This window comes from Anolis carolinensis, chromosome 3, assembly GCF_035594765.1.
Source record: "Anolis carolinensis isolate JA03-04 chromosome 3, rAnoCar3.1.pri, whole genome shotgun sequence".
NCBI classification, from domain to species: Eukaryota; Metazoa; Chordata; class Lepidosauria; order Squamata; family Dactyloidae; genus Anolis; species Anolis carolinensis.
In genome coordinates, this window is record NC_085843.1 from 6,656,444 (window position 1) to 6,677,629 (window position 21,186).

General features: G+C 41.0%; 1 protein-coding gene across 1 annotated transcript in view; it reads right to left on the reverse strand.

The window, feature by feature from the left end:
- The window catches only part of capn5 (calpain 5), a 121,698-nt gene extending 100,548 nt beyond the window's left edge, over positions 1-21,150 (reverse strand). The window contains exon 1 of the mRNA XM_062974454.1: positions 21,045-21,150. The gene's annotated coding sequence lies outside the window, so the exon portion shown is untranslated. The remainder of the gene's footprint in view (positions 1-21,044) is intronic.
- Positions 21,151-21,186: the final 36 nt, after the last annotated feature.

Genomic DNA, 21,186 nt, shown 5'->3' on the forward strand with positions numbered 1-21,186 from the left:
TCACTCAGTCCTAGACACTTGGGAAGGGTCCAATGTGTGATCCAATTCAACAGCCAGCAGAGTGTCTGCTGTGGACTCATCTTGTTGCGTTTCTAATAATAATAATAATAATAATAATAATAATAATAATAATGGGTTGTAAGAGAAGAAGAGACCTCTTGGGTCATTTAGCCCAACCCCCTTCTGCCCTTGTGCCGTGGGGGCCGGATAAATGGCTTCGATGGGCCGCATCCAGCCCCCGGGCCTTAGTTTGGGGACCCCTGCTCTGGATGATGCAATCAGTATGCAATACAGACAAGACACAAATTTCATTTAAACACTACCAATACACAAATCCCACATTAACAGGATAAACTCAACCTAGGAAGCTGTTGCACTCTAGCGCGGAGAAAACATTTCATCCCCTGAAAATAAGCCCTAATGCGGCTTTTGGAGGGAAAATTAATATATGATCCGGTCTTGTTTTTGGGGAAATATGGTATGGTTGCCCTCTTTTCCTGTTTCTTTCTACCTTACTGGGCATTATCCTCTTTCCCAATGAGGTTCTTCATTTCATTATATATTGTAGTTTTGCAAGTTTTTCACTTTCTCTGCAAAGAGTGCTTGTACCCCACCGAACTACACAATTCTAGGATTCCACAGCATTGAGCCAAGGCAGGTAAAGTGATGTCAAACTGCAATCTTATCGGGATTTGGTGGCACTTAATCTGCAATATACATATATGAACATGAATGTGGGATTTGTTGGCCCTCCTGTACAACATTGAAGCATGCATAGGTTTGTAGTTGCACAGCTTGGCAACATGTGGAAGACTAAGTTTTTGCTCTGTGCTGGCAACAATTTCCTTGGTTTCAAAACCGAGTCTCGTGTCGGTTCAATATGCTCTCCTGGCAACAGGTCTGAGTTTGGCTGCTGGTCTCCAAGAGCCAAAGAATGTCACTATAAACAAAAGAAGAGTCAAAGTCCATTCTGACTGGGACAGGGCACTTGTTCTCCCAACCTGTCCCAGTCAGGAGCTGCCGTCCTGTGTTGGCAAGAGCCAGGCAAAGATGCAAGTAAAGAAATTCTGCATCCTAGCTACCTATTTTATCTATCTATCTATCTATCTATCTATCTATCTATCTATCTATCTATCTATCTATCTATCTATCTATTTAGAGTATTTATATTCCGCCCTTCCTTCTCACCCCGAAGGGCAGATCACAATGTACACATACAAGGCAAACTTTCAATGCCATATGAACATAGAGACAGAGACAGACACAGAGGCAATTTAACCTTCTCTGGCTTCCAGCTTCTTGAGGGGACCCTCGATTCTGGCCGCATTTTGAAATCCCATTTTATATAAGGAACATCCTTATATTGCACTGTTGTATAGAATGGTGCTTGTGTATCCACAGGTCTTGAAACTCATGGTGGGTCTAGGAACTAAGCCCCAGCAGATATCAAGCACCCACTATAATTGTTTAGTGTGATGAGAATGTTAGGTGACAATACCCCAAATTTTCACTCAAGACATCACCTTTTTGCTATGGTGTCCTCAAAGCCACAATAGGAATTGTCCATGCCATTGTATTTCCAATCTATATATGGTTGTGAAAGTAGGGCAGTGAAGAAAGCTGGTAAGAAGAAAATCAACTCGTTTGAAATGTGGTCCTGGAGTTCTAAGGATACTGTGAACTCCTCAAAAGACAAATAAATGGGTCACAGATCAAAGTAAGCCTGACCTGTTTCCTAGAGGACTTTTCCAAGAGTACTTAAGGTAAGGCTATTGTATTTGGGAGTTCTGTGCACGTATTCCATGAAGGAATATCTGGATAACTTTTAGATCCATCCCTATCTCTGGAGGCCAAAGTAGGCTTAATCTTAGTGTTAACTGGTCCATCGATGACAGCCTGGCCTCAATAGTTGATACACTGGTAACCTCCTGCTTAGACTACTGTAACACATTCAATGTAGGGCAGTCCTTGAAGATGAGACTGCATCAATATGAAGATCAACTGCAGGGGTCCTCAAACTTTTTAAGTGGAGGGCCGATTCACAGCCCCTCAGACTGTTGGGGGGCCAGACTAGGATGAAATAGTAAAAAATTAGGATTGTTGTTGTGTGCCTTCAAGTCATTTCAGACTTAGGTCAACCTTAAGTCTAAAGTTTAGAACAGAGGCCAGGTAAGTGACCTTGGAGGGCCGCATCCGGCCCATGGGCCTTAGTTTGGGGATCTCTGATCTAGACGATCTCATAAGACTATAGGTAAGCAAAGAGACCCCCAAAGACCATCTAGATGGTCTCATAAGACCATCGATAAGGAAAGGGACCTTCAAAAGCCATCTAGATGATCTCATCAGGCCATCAGAAGACCATAGATAAGGAAAGGGACCCTCAAAGGCCATCTAGATGGTCTCATAGGACCATAGGTAAGGAAAGTGACCTTCAAAAGCCATCTAGATGGTCTCATAAGGCCGGAGCTAAGAAAAGAGACCTTCAAAGTCCATCTAGATGATCTCATAAGGCCATAGGTAAGCAAAAAGACCTCCAAAGACCAGGTAGACTTAGGTCAACCCTAAGTCTGAAGTTTAGGACAGGGGCCAGATCAATGACCTTGGAGGGCCACATCTGGCCCACGGGCCTTAGTTTGGGGACCCCTGATCAAGTGGATAGTCCCACTCTATTTTGTGTCCAGTTCTGGGCAACACAACTCAAGAAGGAGATGGACATGTTGAGGAAGGAGACCAAAGTGGTCAGAAGTTTGGAAACCATGAATCCTTATGAGGAGCACCTTTGGGCACTCAGTCTGTTTAGACTGGAGAAGAGAAGGTCAAGAGAGGACATGTAAGCCATGATTAAATATCTGAATAGATGTCATGGAGTAATGTATTCAAATCCCAAGAAAAGTGATTCCAAGTAAACATTAGGAAGTATTCCTTGATAGTAATTACACTACTGCCTTAGAGTGTGACTAAGCTTCTTTAAATAGGGCCCAGATGGCCATCTGTCAGGATGGCTTTGATTATCACTGGTCAACACACATTTTGGTGCCTCAAATGTTAGACCTGGTTTCTGGGTATATTTGATCTGTCGATTCCAAACATGTCACCAGCTTTCCCCTATCTGCTCTAGTTTGAGACATAGAGAATGTAGGCCACCTACCAGTCATCATCTGCTCTCCCATAGAAAACCATGATCACCATATCTAAGGAACTAAAGCTGATGCAGTCTATCAATGGCAATTTTCTGAATGAGTGTCCCAGATAACCCAAGGAACTGCCCTAAAACCATAACACCATGAAGAAAATTATTACTTTTTGGTTGGGCTGTGTTATTGTTGTGACTCAGCTGGAACCTCAGACTGACTCTGATGAGGATGATGGGATTCAGGTTCAAAATCAGGTTCAAACTGTCCCTGTTGTAGAAGATGAGGATCAGGGAGTGCTAGTTCATTTTCCCACAGCAAGGAATGATGTTACTGATACTGAAACTAGCCAGGTGCAAATGGACTTGGGAAAGGAGGACAGTTCTCAGTCTGATAATGAGGCTCAGCAAACTAACGAGCAGGCCGACCTTGATGAAATGGGCTCCTTAGATCGAGCTGACCGCTTGGAATTCAGGGTTCGGAGGAGTGTGAGAATTGCAAACAAGAGGGAGGTTAGAGGCCAGAGAAATGCTTTCATGCTTTGCAAAGGGTATTAAAGCAATGTGTTTGGAGACAAACCTTTGTCAAAGCAGCTTTCGTTTAACCAAGAAGAAAGCTCTAGTTTTCCTGGATTACTTTGCAGTCTTTGTGTTCATGTTCTTGGGACTTTGTCATGCTCTAATGGGACTTTTGTTTATTCCTTGCGATTTCTTGAATTATGCTCTAAGGCTTTATTTTGTAACTATCTTTTGGAACTTTACTTTTGCTTTTAAAGAACTTTTTATCTTCCATTTTCTAATAAACAAAAAAGACTTCAACCTGTGTTGCAGTTTGGTGTATACAGCAAGGTGAAGCTAACCTGAGATGCGACAACAGGGCAGAGTTGCAGTTCAGCCTAAGCCTGAGATTGGGCCCATTCTGCTAGTAGTTGTCCCTGCACCTGCTTTGCAGGGTGTCCAGTGGATTCTGGGACCAGAGACAGAATGGTTGCAAGCAGGCATTCTGAACCACATTCCTCCCCACTGTCAAAGCCAGTTCACCAGCTGCCAGATGGGCATTCTAGTTTGGAGGAGGAGGATGTATTTGACAGAAGGGAGGCATTCACTCACAGAAGAAGGGAGCGTGAATGTTTATGAAGGAGTAAACAACTGGTTTTGAAGCATGCTAATGAGTAGTTTTCTCATGAGAGAAATAGTTTTCCCATGGAAGAAAGACCTTGGGTTTTCCTTAAATGCCTGGTCCTTTCTCTACATGGCAGAGGTGTCAACTTTGCAATTCAAGAGAGAAAGATCTTTGCTCCGTGTTCTTGTATGACTTTCAGCCGTGGATTTTGATTCAAGTTCCTGCCTTGTTTCTGCCTTTGAATCCAGTGGAATACTCCTGTGACTTTGCTGTGTGGATTTCCAATATCTTGGATTATATTGGAGTCTGATCCTGCATTCTAGCCTTGTTTCCTGTGGTTTCCAGATTGTTTCATGCCTTGGGATTGAATCCTGTTTGGACTATTCTTGATACTTCTAGTGGGATTAAGTTCAAGTTCTAGTTTGGACTATAATATATTTGAGTGACTTTCCTGAACTCTTGCTTAAAGACTTTCAAGTAGACTGCTCTTGTGGATCTAACCCATTTGATTGACTCTGACTTGTGCTTACTTATAATCTTCAATAGGAGCCTCTGGTAGTGTAGTGGATTAAAGACTTGTGACTTGAAGGTTGGGTTGCTGATCTGAAAGCTGCCAGGTTTGAATCTCACTCGGGGAGAGTGCAGATGAGCTCCCTCTATCAGCTCCAGCTCCATGTGGGGACATGAGAGAAGCCTCCCACAAGGATGATAAAAACATCAAATCATCCGGGTGTCCCCTGAGCAATGTCCTTGCAAACAGCCAATTCTCTCACACCAGAAGCGACTTGCAGTTTCTCAAGTCGCTCCTGACACGAAGAAAAAAATCTTCAATAAACAGCTTGCTTACTTATAGTGTAGTTTCAAGGTGCCTATGCAGCCTAGGGGTGCAACAGGCAGAATATAAATAAATTATTATTATTATTATTATTATTATTATTATTATTATTATTATTGTAATGGGCGAAGAACTGCTAAGTGTGCCTGAATAGCTGACTGTGATGTCTCAGGGACCTTTGACCCATGATCCCGCAGCCATCACAGATCAAACTGACAAGGATATGGGGTTTTTTCCCATCTCAGCAAGATTCTGTTCCATTCCAGATGTCCCCTGTTGACAGTTTGGTGCCAAAGCTAATTACGGAAGCCCTTGAAACAGAGCCCGGTTCCCCGGAAAGTGTTGTGTTTGATAGATCTTTTCTCAAAACACATCGCTCCAATAAGGAGTCGCTGAGATGAAGTGCGAGATTAGCAGAGAGATAGGATTATAATTAAACTATTTATCTTGGGAAGATTAAGGGAGGTTTACATCTGGCAGGTTGTTGTGTTTAGTCCATTTCCCTTGGGAAAATGTGGACTCAAACACCTGGGTCGGAGAGCTTGGAACTTCCATAAAAGTTCTGGGCACAGACTACCTGTCGCGGTGTCAACGTGACAGTTGGAAAGTTAACATCGACTCTTGTTCCTGTGCATCTCAGCGGCCTGATGGTGCGTTACTCTTGAGTAGACCGGGAGTTGTGTCTCATCTCCCTGCCAAGACTGGACTGCGTTTCAGATCCACCACGACTAACCTTGCCTTGCCTTGATTCCTTGCCTTGGACATCGTGCCTGGGAACTTTTCCTGAAAGACCTTGCTTTATTCCCCACTCAAACTGCTTGGAAGTTTGAGTGTGTTTTGGTTATTGGATTTAAAACTTTGAACTCTAATACTGGACATTAAACTTTATATTACTGGACTATGTTTGACTTTTTCTAAAAGGACTATTGCTGGACTATATACTCTGCTTATTTTTGTTTGATTCCTTTATTGCTTTAATAAAGATATTAGATTGTTTATTGGCCTCCGTGTTGGTTTCCAGTGCTCACACAGTCTAGAGGTGTGACACTGACAATGTTAACAAGGGCTTATTTTAGGGTATTATGAGCATCCTGAAAAAACATGCCAGGACTTATTTTCTAGTTAGCTCTTATTTTCTGGGAACCATGGTATTAGAGGGGGATTGGTTGAATCAAAGAAACCACCACTGCAATTGAGGTCTCTCATTTACCGGCTTGCATTGAGCCTGAGACAACTCGACGGCAAACCTGCTGTGTTAATTTTCTACTCCATCACACATCTCAAAAAATGGATTGATATCATCACAAGCTCATGTTCAGCCTTGAAAGGTGCTGCAAGATTTATATAATTCTTCTGTTTTCTGCTCTAAAAGTCCCAGTGGGAAAAAACCCATCTAAACCTGGCTGTTTGAAGCAAGGTTTCCTTCAATTTGGTTGCTGCTGTGTGCCTTTAAGTTATTTCTGGCTTATGGTGACCCTATCACAGGCTTTCTTTGCAGAATTTGTTCGGGAAGAAACAAACCTTCACACCTTTCACACCTTCTCCTTCCATTCTTTCAACCTCAATTGTTAAGAAACAGTTGCCAGTAAAATGACCAGAGCAAGAACTCTAAAAACATTAGACAGATGTCTTAATCAAGTCCAGAAGTATCTGGCATTTGTAGTTTACTGAGCTCTCTGGCTGAGAATTCTAAAGAGCTTTCCTTAAAACTACAAATCCCAGGGCTCCATAGGAGGCAGCAAATATTTTTTATCCAAAATGTGAGTAGATCAATAGGTACCACTTCAGCGGGAAGGTAACAGCGCTCCATACAGTCATGCCACATGACCTTGGAGGTGTCTACGGACAACGCCGGCTCTTTGGCTTAGAAATGGAGATGAGCACCAACCCCCAGAGTCAGACACGACTGGACTTAACGTCAGGGGAAACCTTTACCCCATCACAGGACACGCAAGATGGTATGATGAGATTCTCCGTGATTCCTATAACTCAGTGAATTTGTATTTCTTATACATCTAGAGAAATGCTCCAATGCACTGAAGGAAATGCACTGCAAGATAGCGGAGTTGCTGGAAGTACTGTACTTTGAACACCGAAAGTAGAAAGATGGACTATTCGATGTAAAAATATCCAAATATCCAAAGGGAGGACCGGTTCAGGTTTCAGGAGGCGCTCAAAATGTGAATTTATTTATTTATTTATTTACAGCATTTCTATTCCGCCCTTCTTTCTCACCCCGAAGGGGACTCAGGGCAGATCACATTACACATATAGGCAAACATCCAATGCCTTTAACATAGAACAAAGACAAACAAACATAGGCTCCGAGCAGGGCTCGAACACATGACCTCCTGGTCAGAGTGATTTATTGCAGTTAATTGCACTGGCTTGCTCTCCCGCCTGCGCCACAGCCCGGGCCCTTCCTGACTCTATTGGGTGCCTTCCCAGAATAGCCAGCTGCTTTTCTCTACCATTGACTACAAATGCTACGAATCCCAAATCACACTATCTCTTTGGCTCAAAACATCCGCTTCTCTCTTCCCCAGCTAATCAAAGGCAATCATTTTCAGAGGCATGCATTTTAAATATGCTGGGGACTTGTTAGAATTGGTCAGATAATTTCCCTCTTTGCCATAGTTATGTTACTATGTTAGACGGCTGGCAGAAATGACCAATGCGTATTGGGACTAATGTGCACTGGTCCAGTTGTGCATCAGGACACAAAGTAGAAAAGTGTCAGTATGAATGGGTAGAGCTCAATGCACACCAGGAAACTATTGTCCAGTGACATGTCTTTGCAATGTGCTAAGTGTTTCCTAGCACCTCGGTTACATAGCTATCCTGTTTCCCCTAAAATAAAACATCCTCAGAAAATAAGACCTAGTGGAGGTTTTATTTTCTGAATTGCTAAATATAAGGCCTCCCCCGAAAGTAAGACCTAGCAAAGGTTTTGTTTGGAAGCATGCCCATCGAACAGAACACCAGAGCATGCAGGATCGGTAAATGTACGTACCATAGAGTGTTGTACATGGAAATATTGGTAGTAACAAGAAATTCTTGATAGGATTCACAGTTTGTCTGGTTATGCTGGTTTGTGATGGCAACTTCTGTACAGTATATAATAAATGTTCATTTTTTTGTTCAACAATAAATGTGAATTCTTCTTCATGGAAAAATAAGACATCCCCTGAAAATAAGACCTAGAGCATCTTTGGGAGCAAAACTTAATATAAGACACTGTGTTATTTTCAGGGAAACATGGTATGTATACATTATACATAGCTATGTAATGTAAAGCATGAAGGATAATATACCGAGTTGCTGTGAGTTTTCCGGGCTGTATGGCTAAGTTACAGAAGCATTCTCTCCTGACGTTTCGCCCACATTTATGTCAGGCACCTTCAGAAGTTGTGAGGTAACCCTCCTGAAACCCTTACAACATATGAGGATGCCTGCCATAGATGTGGGCAAAACATCAGGAGAGAATGCTTCTGGAACATGGCCATACAGCCTGGAAAACACATAACAACTTTGTGATTCCGGCCATGAAAGTCTTCGGCAACACAGGGATGATATTAATTAAATATTTGATTAAATTAAAAGTGAAATGCAATGGTTGAAGATGGAAATGATACATGTGAAAGGGATCTAGGAGTCTTAGTAGACCACGAGACAACAGTGTGATGCGGCAGCGGAAAAAGTCAATGTGATTCTAGGCTGCATCAATACTATAGTGGGAAATAATAATCCCACTCTATTTTTCTTTGGTCAGATCTCAGCTGGAAGAGTGAGTCCGGTTTTGGGCACCACAATTGAAGGATACTGACGATGTATCCAAAGTAAGGGGACCACGATTGACAGTTGTGGATAATGGAAACTGAAGTCTTGCACAGCTGGAGGGAAAGGCTGTCTTGACTTCTCTTGCCATACAGTTTCCTGGCTTAGATTTTACACTAGCAGCAGGATGTCGGAATGAAGTTACTTTCTGGGGATCAGAACTCCCAAATCTGCCGGCCAGCAAAGCTAGAACTCACATAGCTCAGGAAACCTGGGAGTTGTAGTCCAAGAAAAGGAACTATTTTCATTATATGCAGTTCTTTCCAAACCCTGATTTCCCCACGTCCGTTTACACAAGAGGACATTCTTGCCAACAGAGTAAAATACAGAGATCATGGAGCAAACATGTTCATGATAAAAGAACAAGCAGTTCACATTAAATGTTCCCTGTTGGGCACCAAATGAGAATATCACTCTCTTGCTCGGCCACTATATGCATCTGCCTGGCTCTAATCCAGAGAACATGCAGCAAATGCAAAATATTTGGACACAGAAAGAGGCTTTTATATCAGGGATATATCTGCACTATGTGAGACAGCACGGCACCGCTTGAGTGTTGAGAGATCAAGATTTGAATACAGAATTTTGGTTCCAAGACCCCCATGGATATCAAAATCCTTGGATAGTCAAGCCATCTATATATATAAAAGGATAAAAAAAATTCGGCCTAGGACAAAACAACAAAACTACACATCCCAGAAACACTAAACTTGGCAACACAACCCCTCATCCATGCCTCTACGTTCATACAACAAAAAGAAAAGAAAAATAAAGTCCTAATTAGAGGGAGAGAAATAATTGTTTTTTATCCAATTGCTGCCAGTTACAAGGCTGAACTCTGCCCACTTGGTCTCCTAGCAACCTACTCAGCCCAGGGGACCAGCCTCTATATAATATAGATGATGAAGATGATAATAATAATGATAATAATAATAAAAGCATAGAATCCAAGAGTTTGGAGAGACCCCTAAGGGCCATCCAGCCCAACCCTTTCTACTATGCAGCAGGACACAATCCAAGCATTCACAACATATGGACAACATATAAATAAATACTATACAATACTACACAGGGACATAGACCCCCTCTACCCTCACCACTTTCACAGTACACAAACAACCAAAGGCATACTAAACATAAAGACAACCATACAACAGACATTCAATACCACCACTACCTCAACAAGTTCTCACCAACACCACCAGACAAAACCACAGCAATGCGTGGCCGGGCACAGCTAGTGTTATATAAAATGACATACTAAAAGTAAAATTACTACTACTACTACTACTACTATTATTATTATTATTATTATGTTTAGTTATACTCTGCTTTCTCTCTCCAACAAGAAGACCCAAAGGGACATATTGTCACCCCTCAGGTTAGCTTCACCTTGCTAAAGACACCAGGCTGCACACAGAATGTAGTCTTTTATAGTTTATTAGAAAATAAGCAGAAAATAGTTCATAAAAGGTAAAAGTTCAGTTCCAAAATATAGTTACAAAAACAAGGTTGTAATCATCAAATCCATAGAAACATAGGCATGAAACAAGGCCCTTTTACAAGAAGCCAAAGTCCCAGTAACGAGAATACATCCAGGCTACGAGATAATACAGATTTGGTACAGGAAAGCAGACTTGGTTCTTGATTCAAGCTAGGAAGTTGCTTTTGACAAAGATCTCCCTCTCAGCAGACTGTTTTAATAGCATGACGTGAAGGCATTTCTTTGCCCTTGGACCTCCCGCTTATTTGCTATTCGGAGGCTTCTACGCAACCCCCGAAATTCCAGCTGACTAGCACGATCGAGAGAAGCGGCCCCATCGTCAAGGCCGTCAAGGCCACTGAGCTTGTTAGTGTTATCAGAGCTGTTCTCCCTTTCTGCTTCTTGCACCTGAAAACCATCGTCAGGAACAACATCATTTCTTCCCATGGGAAAAACTCGCTGCTCTTCATCCCTCACAGCAGGAACACTCTGCACCTGAATTCCATAATTCCCATCAGAGTGATCTTGAAACTCATCCTGAATCTGAATCCCATCATCCTGAAACTGAATCCCAGAATCCTCATCAGAGTCACACAAAAGCTGAGTCACAACACATATACAGTATATAAAATGTCAACATCAAGATTTGCTTTCAAGTCATGGATGGCTGAATCCGTCGGTGCAAAATCCGTGGATAGGGAGGGACAGCTGTAATGCCCACTCAGCCATAAAAACCTACTGGGTGACCTTGGGCAAGTCACACTCTCTCAGCTTCACAGGAAGGCAATGGCAAGCCCCCTCTGAATAAATCTTTCCCAGAAAACCCTAGGATAGATTTACCTATGAACTGTGCTATGCCAGAAATGATCTGAAGGCAAGCAACAAATACAGTAGAGTCTCACTTATCCAAGCCTCACTTATCCAAGCCTCTGGATAATCCAAGCCATTTTTGTAGCCAATGTTTTCAATATATCGTGATATTTTGGTGCTAAATTCGTAAATACAGTAATGACAACATAACATTACTGCATATTGAACTACCTTTTCTGTCAAATTTGTTGTCTAACATGATGTTTTGGTGCTTAATTTGTAAAATTATAACCTAATTTGATGTTTAATAGGCTTTTCCTTAATCCCTCATTATCCAAGATATTCACTTATCCAAGCTTCTGCTGGCCTGTTTAGCTTGGATAAGTGAGACTCTACTGTATATATAACTGGCTTGGGGACACGACGGTGCCTGGGTTATTAAAAGAAGGCATTGTTTGTTTTGGGATGTTAGGTAATATCACTGAAGTTTGGGTGGGTTCAGTGCTCTCTGGATAAGGGTGAACTACAACTCCCAGATCCGAGGTCAATCACACCCAGACCAGGCCTATATGCACAGTTGGCCATGTTGGGTGTGTGTGCCAAGTTTGGTCCAGATCTGACATCAGCTGGATTCACTGCTCTCTGGATGCAGGTGAACTATAACTCCCAAAATCAAGGTCCATCCCACTAACCCCTGCTGTATGTTCAGTTGGTCATGGAGCTTCTTTTTGCCAAGTTTGGTCCCAGTCCATTGTCGGTGGGGGTCACAGTTTCTCTGGATGTAGGTGAACTATAACTCCCAAAATCAAGGTCCATTCTCACTAACCCCTTCAGTATGTTCAATTAGTTATGAGGCTTCTCTGTGCCAAGTCTGATCCCAATCCATTGTTGGTGGGGGTCACAGTATCAGTGAAGGTACTGCAAGTCCCATTATCCATGGCAAGTGTGGTCCAGATCCATCGTTGGTTGGGTTCACAGTGCTCTCTAGATGTAGGTCAAGTACAACTCCTGTAAATCATAGTGAATTCTCCCCAAAGTTGTGGATCAATTCCTCTGTTAACTGTGTGCCATAGGAAAGGGTAGGAAAGGGTTAAGGGAGAGGCAGTGGGCGGGGTCATGCAAATTAAGGAAGCCTGGGATGTCCATTCTGGAGGAAAAACAGAACATCTAGGGTGAAATTGTCCCCATTAACACCTTCACTTGGGTGGGAGGTATAATGGTGTTTGTGGAGGACACGGGCAGGGTTTGGGCGACATGTTTGTGGCGCTCACTATAACCTGCAATGACAGTGGAAGGAGGGCCTGGGTGTCTCCTGCTCAGTGGGAACTAGAGCTGTTTATGGAGGTGGGAGGCTGTCTGTGTAAGTGGACACCTCTCCCACATACACATTTTCACTTTTATTATGTGTATAGATAGATAGATATCTTACAACTTTGACATACATAGTTCCATTCTTATGGTGTCCTGGGATTTGTAGTACTTAGTGTTCTCTGCTACATAGCTCTAGTGGTTCATTGCCCTGAAGTACAGAGCTAGAGCTCCGATATCTGCGTAAAACTTACTGTATATACTCGAGTATAAGCCTAGTTTTTCAGCCCTTTTTTTAAGACTGAAAAAGCCCCCCTCGGCTTATACTCGGGTGAGCGTCCTGGTTGGCTTATATTTGGGTCAGCTTATACTCAAGAATATATGGTACATTTATTATTTTTCTCTATTATTATTGGTATTATTACATTTACTATTTTTCTCTATTATTGTTGCTACTATTACATTTATTTTACTCCATTTTTTATTATTATTATTAACACGTTTATTATTTCACTCTGATCTTATTATTATTATTATTGCATTTATTATTTTACTCTATTTATTATTACTTGTATTATTTTACTCTATTATTATTAAAAGGATACATAAGGGCATTTACATTGAAGAAGATGAGAATAATGATTTGATCAGAGTTGGGCAGTCTTATCTTAAATTTGAGCCTTATGTAAATATTCAAAAACATTTAACCTGCCGATGCCTCAATTAATGTAATTTTATTGGTATCTATTTTTATTTCTGAAATTTACCACTCTCGGCTTATACTGGAGTCAATGTTTTCCCAGTTTTTTTGTGGTAAAATTAGGTGCCTCGGCTTATATTCGGGTCGGCTTATACTCGAGTATATACGGTATATATGGGAGCAGCAATCTGGAATATATCTGGAGGAGATGGTAAAAATGCCTGGAAACCACACCCCACCAGGACTGGTTGAGTTAGAATGGCATGTTTCAGCTACAGTAGAGTGGACTGGGAAACACTGTGATAACCATCTCCAAAGATCTTAGGTTTTAGAGCTGTTGTTTGTCCTTTTTTAGATGCTCCAGAGCAGGGGTCCTCAAACTTTTTAAGTGGAGGGCCGGTTCATGGTACCTCAGATTGTTGAGGGGCCGAATTATCATTTGAAAAAAAAAATGAACAAATTCCTATGCACACTGCACATGTCTTATTTGTAGTACAAAAAACCCCAACAACAATCATTTATTTATTTATTTGCTAAATTTATACTCTACTCTCTCTCACCCCAAAGGGGACTCAGAGCAGCTTACAAGTTGTATGTATATACAATATATTATATTATTAGCATAGCACAATATTAGCATTATATATTACTATATTGTACTATACCACTGTACCATATTATTATTAGTAATATTACATTTAATATATAATATATAATTAATATTATTATATTATACGATATTATTACATTGTATTAGTATTATTATTAGCCACCCTGAGTCCCCTACTGGGTGGGAAGGGCGGGGTAGAAATACCATAATAAATAAATATTATATTGTATTACATTATAATATTATTATCAATATTATATGTATACACAATATATTATATTATTACCATAGCACAATATTAGTAAATGAATGAACAATACAATATTTAAAAATAAAAACAATTTTAACCAATATAAACCTATCAGGATTTCAATGGGAAGTGTGGGCCTGCTTTTGGCCAATGAGATAGTCAGGTTATTTAGGATTGTTGTTGTTGTTGTGTGTCTTCAAGTAATTTCAGACTTTGGGTGAGCCTAAGTCCAAAATTATTTATTTATTCATTTACTACATTTATTTACTACATTTATATCCCACCCTTCTCACCCCGAAGGGAACTCAGAGCAGCTGTATGTACATACAATATATTATATTATTAGCATAGCACAATATTAGCATTATATATTACTATATTGAACTATACCACTATACTGTAATGTTATATGTAATATATAACATATAATTAATATTATTATATGATATTATTGTTAGTATTGTATTGTATAAAATGATAATATTATTATCAATAGTATATGTATATACAATATATTATATTATTAAAATGGATATAAAAATATTATATTGTAAATGAGGGTGGGGGCCAGGTAAATTACCTTGGAGGGCCGCATCCGGCCCCCGGGCCTTAGTTTGGGGACCCCTGCTCCAGAGAATAAGACTCAAGCCAAGCTTCTAAGTACAAGAAAGGAAAATCTAGGTAAATAACAGGACGCACTTCCTGACGGTAAGAGCTGTTTCACAACTGTACAGACTATCTGGTGGACTTCCTTGCATTGTGGGTGTTATTTGGCAACCTTCAAAGTTGCCAGTTGACTTTTAGGAGACCGTATGAACCTCGTAGGGTTTTCTGAGGCAAGGAATACTCAGTGGTGGTTGTGCCAGTAGCCTAAAATGCCTAGTCTTCATTGCCGGTCTCACACCCAAATACTAACAAAGTGTCGCACCTCAGGTTAGCTTCACCTTGCTGTATACACCAAACTGCACACAGGTTGAAGTCTTTTTAATTTAATTTAATTTAATTCCATACCTCACAACCTCTGAGGATGCCTGCCATAGATGTGGGCGAAACGTCAGGAGAGAATACTTCTGGAACATGGCCACACAGCCCGAAAGACATACAACACCCCTGTGATCCCGGCCATGAAAGCCTTCGACAACACATCTTTTGTAGTTTATTAGAAAATAGAAGATAAAAAGTTCTTTAAAAGCAAAAGTAAAGTTCCAAAAGATCGTTACAAAATAAAGCCTTAGAGAATAATTCAAGAAATCACAAAGAATAAACAAAGTCCCATTAGAGCATGACAAAGTCCCAGAAACATGAACACAAAGGTTACAAGATAATCCAGGAAAACGAGAGCTTGCTTCTTGGTTGAACGAAAGTTGCTTTGACAAAGGTTTGTCTCCAAACACACTGCTTTAATACCCTTTGCAAAGCATGAATGCATTTCTCTGGCCTCTGACCTCCCTCTTGTTTGCAATTCTCACACTCCTCCGAACCCTGAATTCCAAACGGTCAGCTCGATCTAAGGAACCTGTTTCATCAAGGTCAGCCTGCTCGTTAGTTTGCTGAGCCTCATTATCAGACTGAGAACTGTCCTCCTTTCCCAAGTCCATTTGCACCTAACTAGTTTCAGTATCATCAACATCATCCCTTGCTGTGGGAAAATGAACTTGCACTCTCTGTTCCTCATCTTCTACAACAGGGACATTTTGAACCTGAATCCCATCATCCTCATCAAAGTCAATCTGAGGTTCCAACTGAGTCACAACACAAAGCCTTACTATGCCTAGCTTCCAAATCTGACAGGATCTGGTGCCTTTTTGGATTTGGAGGCTACCAAAAAAAAAGTCTGATGGTCACACAGAATCATAGAATAATAGAGCTGGAAGAGACCACATGGGTCTCTTCACATGGGTCATCTAGTCCAATCCCCTGCCATGCAGGGAAAGCACAATCAAAGTATGCCTGACAGATGGCCATCCAGCCTCTGTTTAAAAACTTCCAAGAAAGGAGCTTCCATCAGATTCCAAGGCAGAGAGTTCCACTGTTGAACAGCTCATATGGTTAGGAAGTTCTTCCTAAGGTTGAGGTGAGAACTCCTTTCCTGTCATTTGAACCCATTGCTCAGAATCTTAGTTTCAAGGGCATTAGAAAACAAGTCTGCTTCCTCTTCCTTATGGCATCATTTCACATATTTATATATGGCTCTCATGTCTCCTCTCAACCTTCTCTTCTGCAAGCTAAACATAAATAATAATAATAATAATAATAATAATAATAATAATAATAAAACTTTATTTATACCCCGCCACCATCTCCCCAATGGGGACTCGGGGCGGCTTACATGGGGCCACGCCCAAAACAATACAATGTAAACAGCAGATATAAGAACAGCACAACACAATACAATAAACAATACAGTAAATAATATCCATTACAAAATAAAACAAGGAGACAATAAAAACAAGGGCAGACCACATGAACATTAAGTTAAAACTCGGGGTGAGAAAGACATAAAAATAAAAACCACAGCGAACAGGGTCATAAGGGAGTGGGGTATTCTGGAGGATAGATATTAGGGGGAGCAACGGAAAAGAAATATAAAATGGTTACTCTCCAAAAGCACAGCGAAAGAGCCATGTTTTCAAGTCTTTCTTGAAGGCTGCTAGTGTGGGGGCTTGCCTAATCTCCGCGGGCAGAGAATAATAATAAATAAATAATCAGCTGATGACCCAAAATGCATACTGTGCAAGGAAGCTGACGAAACCATTGATCACATCCTCAGCTACTGTAAGAAAATTGCACAGACAGACTACAAACAGCGGCACAACTATGTGGCCCAAATGATTCATTGGAACTTATGCCTCAAGTACCACCTGCCAGCAGCAAAGAACTGGTGGGATCACAAACCTGCAAAAGTATTGGAAAATGAGCACGCAAAGATACTGTGGGACTTCCGAATCCAGACTGACAAAGTTCTGGAACACAACACACCAGACATCACAGTTGCGGAAAAGAAAAAGGTTTAGATCATTGATGTCGCCATCCCAAGTGACAGTGACATTGACGAAAAACAACAGGAAAAACTCAGCCGCTATCAGGACCTCAAGATTGAACTTCAAAGACTCTGGCAGAAACCAGTGCAGGTGGTCCCAGTGGTGATGGGTACACTGGCTGCCGTGCCAAAAGATCTCAGGCGGCATTTGGAAACGATAGACATTGACAAAATTACGATCTGCCAACTGCAAAAGGCCACCCTGCTGGGATCCGAAAATACATCACACAGTCCTAGACACTTGGGAAGTGTTCGACTTGTGATTTTGTGATACGAAATGCAGCATATCTATCTTGTTTGCTGTGTCATAATAAAATAATAATAATAATAATAATAATAACAATAATAATAATAATAATAATAATAAATACAGGAAAATAATAAATGTAGTAATAAATAGAGTAAAATAATAAATGCAATAATAATAATAATATTATCAGAGTGAAATAATAAATGTATTAATAATGATAAAAATAGAGTGAAATAAATGTAATAGTAGCAACAATAATAGAGAAAAATAATAAATGTAATAATACCAATAATACAGTAGAGTCTCACTTATCCAAGCCTCGCTTATCCAAGTTTCTGGATTATACAAGCCATTTTTGTAGTCAATGTTTTCAATATATCATGATATTTTGGTGCTAAATTCGTAAATACAGTAATTACAACATAACATTACTGCGTATTGAACTACTTTTTCTGTCAAATTTGTTGTCTAACATGATGTTTTGGTGCTTAATTTGTAAAATCATACCCTAATTTGATGTTTAATAGGCTTTTCCTTAATGCCTCCTTATTATTCAACATATTCGCTTATCCAACGTTCTGCCGGCCCGATTATGTTGGATAAGTGAGACTCTACTGTATGTAGTAATAAATAGAGTAAAATAATAAATATAACAATAATAAGATCAGAGTGAAATAATAAATGTATTATTAATAATAATAAAAATAGAGTAAAATAAATGTAATAGTAGCAACAATAATAGAGAAAAATAATACATGTAATAATACCAATAATAATAGAGAAAAATAATAAATGTACCATATATTCTCGAGTATAAGCTGACCCAAATATAAGCCAACTAGGACCCTCACCTGAGTATAAGCCGAGGGAGGCTTTTTCAGTCTTAAAAAAAGGGCTGAAAAACTAGGCTTATACTCGAGCATATACAGTAAATTTTGACTGTGGATTTTGACTCATTTTAAGGCAGTTTCTTGTGTTCCCACTCTTCTATCTAATAATGTCATTTGACTCCATAACCCTTGGGCAGGGACTCGAACCCAGGCCTCTAGAGTCCTAGTTGAGCAACAAAACAGGCTGAAATCGCTCAGAGTAGTTAGCAGTCACTTTTATCATGAGGACTAGAAGCTTGAGCCCAGACATGTTCAACTATTCAAAACCGAAAATTATTTTGACACAATCAAAACAGGACACAATCAATACAGGTCGTATTTTTGTGCGGCACAAAATGAATCCAACAGCTTCGGCCTCCTTCCAGCTATTGTTCAGCCAAAACATGCCCTTTGGATTGTGATACAAGGGATTCACTTGGTAGGAAACAGCACAATCTCAGCATTGGACTATGGGTGCGTCTACACCATCGAATTAATGCGGTTTGACACCACTTTAACTGCCATGGCTCGATGCAATGGAATCATGGGAAATGTAGTTTTAAGACAGTCTTCAGCCTTTCCATCAAAAAGTGCTGGTGCCTCCCTGAACTATGAATCCTATGATGCCATGACAATCCAATCAACTGAATGGATGATGGGAGGTACAGTTCAATCAATAAGATGGATGATGGGAGGTTTAATCCAATCAACTGAATGGATGATGGGAGGTATAGTCCAATCAATAAGATGGATGATGGGAAATAGTCCAATCAATTGCATGAATGATGGGAGGTACAGTCCACCCAATTGAATGGATGATGGGAGGTATAGTCCAATCAAATGAATGGATGATGGGAGGTATAGTCCAATCAATAAGATGGATGATGGGAAATAGTCCAATCAATTGCATGAATGATGGGAGGTACAGTCCACCCAATTGAATGGATGATGGGAGGTATAGTCCAATCAAATGAATGGATGATGGGAGGTATAGTCCAATCAATAAGATGGATGATGGGAAATAGTCCAATCAATTGCATGAATGATGGGAGGTACAGTCCACCCAATTGAATGGATGATGGGAGGTATAGTCCAATCAAATGAATGGATGATGGGAGGTATAGTCCAATCAATAAGATGGATGATGGGAAATAGTCCAATCAATTGCATGAATGATGGGAGGTACAGTCCACCCAATTGAATGGATGATGGGAGGTATAGTCCAATCAAATGAATGGATGATGGGAGGTATAGTTCAATCAATAAGATGGATGATGGGAAATAGTCCAATCAATTGCATGAATGATGGGAGGTACAGTCCACCCAATTGAATGGATGATAGGAGGCATAGTCTAATCAACTGAATGGATGATGGGAGGCATAGTCCAATCAACTGAATGGATGATGGGAGGTACAGTCCAATCAAATGACTGGATGATGGGAGGTATAGTCCAATCAATAAGATGGATGATGGGAAATAGTCCAATCAATTGCATGAATGATGGGAGATACGGTCCACTCAACTGAATGGATGATGGGAGGTACAGTCCAATCAAATGACTGGATGATGGGAGGTATAGTCCAATCAATAAGATGGATGATGGGAAATAGTCCAATCAATTGCATGAATGATGGGAGATACAGTCCACTCAACTGAATGGATGATGGGAGGTATAGTCCAATCAATAAGATGGATGATGGGAGGTGCAGTCCAATCAATTGAATGGATGATGGGAGGTATAGTCCAATCAATGAGATGAATGCTGGGAGGTGCAGTCTAATCAATTGAATGGATGATAGGAGATATAGTCCAATCAGTTAGATGGATCATGGGAAACAGTCCAATCAATTAAATGGATGATGGGAAGTACAGTCCAATCAATTGAAGGGATGTTGGGAGTCACAGTCCAATAAACTAAATGGACGATGGGAGATACAGTCCAATCAATTGAATGGATGATGGGAGTCACAGTCCAATCAACTAAATGGGCGATGGGAGATACAGTCCAATCAATGGAATGAATGATGGGAGATGCAGTCCAATCAACTGAATGGATGATGGGAGATGCAGTGCAATCAATTTAATGGATGATAGGAGTCACAGTCAATCAATAGAGTAGATCATTGGAGTCACAGTCAATCAACTGAATGGATGATGGGAGATGCAGTGCAATCAATGGAGTGGATGATGGAAGGTACAGCTCAATCCATCTGAATAGTGGGATATATAGTCTAATCCGGCCCAAGGCTGGGAGAAGAGGCAAGAGTTTGGGAATGGAGTCTGGGGGAATGTTTCCAAAAAGCAAGCTAAAGGGAAACAACAGCGTCCAGGGAAACATTCTGGGCTCAAGAAGCCAACCACAAACACACACAGAGAGACCCATCCAGACACAACCCCCTCCCCTCGTGTTTCCTTCTTCTCCAGCCTCAGAAATGCAAATCCTATTGAGCTGCAACCGGATCCAAGCAATCAGACCAAAGAAATGCAAGAGAGAAATGCAGAACCAACCCGCGAGTCACAGGATCTGCTAGGTTTCTCAGAACAAGGAAACAGCCTCATGTTTTTTCTTCCTTCCTTGGAGAGCCCAATGTGCCCAAAACCCGCGTTCAGCACCCATTCACACGTGCATCACGCTGTACACGCGAGAATTAAACGTGCATGGCATGTCTTGCCAGCTAGATTTCTAGCTGCAGGGCAAACGGGACCCAATCTCTGCCTCTCTGCATGGCCTGGGCCCTCCCCTGGGGCAAAAACACGCGAACACGCGTTCACACGTGCAAAGCAGACACGCGTCTTACCTTCCCAGCAAGCCAGCCTGCTCCGTCCGCCCGACACGCGTCTTTTTCCCTTTCTGAACCTGTCCTCTCCTTCCTTGAGCACTTTGATGGCTTAGGGGCGGGGCCTAGCCGCAAGGGGAGGGGCCTATGCGCAAGGGGGCGG